Raw genomic sequence first — 3,242 nt, forward strand, 5'->3', positions numbered from 1 at the left:
TTGCCGCTCCCGGCCAGCCTTCCCTCCAGACGGGTCCGGGGAGCCGAACCCACCGCGCCAGGCTACGATCTCTCCCACCGGCCTGCTGGCGGGTGGAACAGGCGGAGGCCGGAGCCGGGACGGCCACGTCCTGCTTCTGACCCAGGACACTGTGTGGTTCGGCCTGGGCCCGAGGGCGAGAGCGAGGGATGCCTGGGAGGCGAACTGCCACCGGCGGGGGGAAGAGGGCTCTGGGTAGGAGGAGGGCAGAAGCCTCGGGCGGCCCAAACACCTCGGGATTGTCTCCTGTGCTTTTAGAAAAGAAGGGCACCCCGGGGCAGGTTTCGGCGTTTAGAGAAGGAAAAGTTTCAATGGAGCGCCGGAGTGATCCCCAGCGGATTTCTTCCGTGCCTCCTTGTTCCTGGCTAGGGTATGAGTTCTCGGGTGACCGGTTTCTCGCGCGGTAGGCCGAGGGCGATGGCGCGAGCAGAGTGGAAAGAGAAAGAACCGTCGGTGAAGGGACGAGAGCCTTCTGGCGTTTTCAGTTTCCCCCCCTCTTCACAGTAGATCAAAAGAGGGCTGTTGGCAAAGTCGTGAAACCATGAAGTGTTCCCTTTGGGCCTGCGAACGCGGGGTACCCTGGAGTGAGTGATCAGGAGAAGGAAACGCGGGCGCAGGCCCGGCTTTCACTGGTCTTGGAGCCCGCTGGGCTCCCTCTGTACCGGCGGGACCTTGGCTGATTACTGAAGCAAGCTAGAAACCTTGCTTGGCGGACGTAGTTTCTTGTCCTTCCCGAAAGGTGAGGGGTATTTTCTCCACCTTCTATTGTTCTAGTAATCCGACTTGGAGGTAATGTATCAGCCATTTGAAAGAGCAGGGAATGTACTAAACAAAGTGTTAGGTTTGTAACATTTGTAGGGTTTACATTTTAAAACTTGAAGGTTAGCACCTGTATGTGTACTGGGAGTTAATCACAAAATTCCAAGTCTCCTTCCTTTCCCACAGCTATGGGGAAAAATTTACAAAGCAATTTTTTTTTAACTGCAGAAGTTAAGTATTGTGAAAGATACAGTGAAATAGGTCAACTACTTCATTTAAAATTAAATACTGGATATTTTATTAAGGTAGGCCTACATATTTATTGAAGCCCAAAATAGGAGGGTTTTTTTTGTTGTTGTTGTGGTTTTTTTTTTTTTCCTTTACTTTCAAAGGGAAAGGTTGGTGACTTCAGGTCAAAAATTTTTGTATCTGTTCTCCAACCAGACTTGCTGGAAGGAAATGCTCACCGAACTAATAGTTTTTTGTATATTTTGAAAACAAATAATAAATACTTACCATAGGACTATAATAATATAATAGCATTAATTCCATTATTATTACTAGGGATATTTCAAAAATGAAAAAATGTGTGTATACAGTAAGGATTCCATTTCCAGAACCTTTACAGCAGTAGAGGTAGGTGATCACTGATTATAGTACATCCCAGGTCTGGGGTGTTTTCTTAGGGTACATTAGAAATCTGTAATGACAGCCAGCAGTTACTTGAACTTTCTTTGTGGCTGTTACAACTGTCTTGTAATGCCTTGTGAATGCATTTATGCATTAATTTATAATCCTCGCTCAAAATTCTCATAGTGGCTCCATGACACAGGTACCTTTAATGTTTGCACTGTGCGGGTGAGGAACCTAAGACACAGTGATGTAAAATGGTTGGTCCACAGGTATTTATTTAGTAAGGGGCAGAGTCTGGGCTTATCCTTACAATTCTCCTGTTCCAATAAAAAAGAAACCAGTGTGAAGAGCAGGTGCCTCTTCTTGAGGAGAAAAGGCATGGAGTAGTGGACAACTTCAAACCCTCAGAGCCCTCGGATACCACTCCCACCCGCTGATTGTACTTTGATCTTAGACAAATTTAAAAACTTTCCAAGGCTTCAGTTCCCTCTTTTGTAAAAGGAGGAAAGACAGCTTTACTCAGTAGGTTTGTAGAGAAAAGGACCTGGGGCACCAGGCAGGTAGTTACAAAGCGGAGCACTTGTTTTTCAGAAAGATTCAGGCTGCTAGGACCCGCTCAGTGCGGCCCTGGGAACTGTCCCTGCCCCCCGCCGTCCACCCGTGCTGACTGTGCACGCGGTGGACGTGCAACTGCACACAGAAAAACCTGCCGCTGAATTCGAATGGCCGGGTGAGTTCTGTAGAGTGGCCTTGTACATTCCTTTTCGGTCCCCAAATGCAATCTGTAAAATGTGTAAAATACAACGATTTGTGAGAAACATGTAGTTTGTCTCATCTGACACCCACATGGAGAAAGGGTCTCTCGGTCCTTTTTACGAGATTTAGCAGACACTGTTACTGATTCATAAACATTTAGACTCTACCTCTGCTTTAAAAAAAAATAGATTACAAACAAAACTTTCTTAGGTTGCTGGTTTTTATAAAGTTTGTCGTCGCCCCCTCCCCCAATCCAAAGTTATTTCTTGGCCAAGAATGCTTGGGGAGAGGTGATTGGAGAAAATAGATGAGGGAGATTTCTTGAGTCCCAGGCATTCGCTTGAAACAGAAACTCTTGGATTTAGAAAATACTGTAGCAAAAGTATGCTTGTAAAATTAAAGTCCTTCCTGGTAAGCAATAGAAAAAGTGACCTAGATTGATCACAAGCAGTAAGTGCAGGCCCCAGTGCCGGCACCCCAAGTCCGGGGCGCCCTCCTGGAGGCCTAGGGGCAGCCTGACCCGAAGCCTGGCAAAACAAAGGCCGCGGCTTCCCTAGGAAGTGCGCAGCCTCCAAGCTGAGCCCCAAAGCGGCGGTTTCGCTGGCTTCGAGGCAGAAGCGTCCCAGCACGGGGAGCGCCGGCCCGGAAAGCTCTGGGATAACTTCTCTCTCCGTTTCTGTCAGTCTTCCTCTAGGACCGCGGCTGCAGCGAGGGAAGAAGTCGCCTGGCCTTTGTCCTTGGAGCCAGACCTTCAGCCGGCCCGGTCCTGGGGTCCCGGACCACGCGCGCCCCGAGTGGGCAGCCGCAGGCTGTCCTCGCTGCTCCTGCGGCTGTCCGCGCTCGACCTCGCCCTCCTACACCGCCAGAGCCAGCGGAGACTCCAGCTCCTTCCCAAGAGAAGGGCAGCCTCTGGCTTCCGCGGGGCTGGATTTAAGACGCATGTACTCCTGAGCCGTCTGCTCTCTCCGCCTGGACTCTGGTCTTCGTGTCCGAGCAGCCCCCGCTCGCTCGTCCTCCGCCGGCGTCGCCGCTGCTGCCTGCTGTCCCCGCGGGAG

The sequence above is a fragment of the Fukomys damarensis genome, unplaced genomic scaffold (assembly GCF_012274545.1).
Source record: "Fukomys damarensis isolate Sample0158 unplaced genomic scaffold, DMR_v1.0_HiC HiC_scaffold_18, whole genome shotgun sequence".
NCBI classification, from domain to species: Eukaryota; Metazoa; Chordata; class Mammalia; order Rodentia; family Bathyergidae; genus Fukomys; species Fukomys damarensis.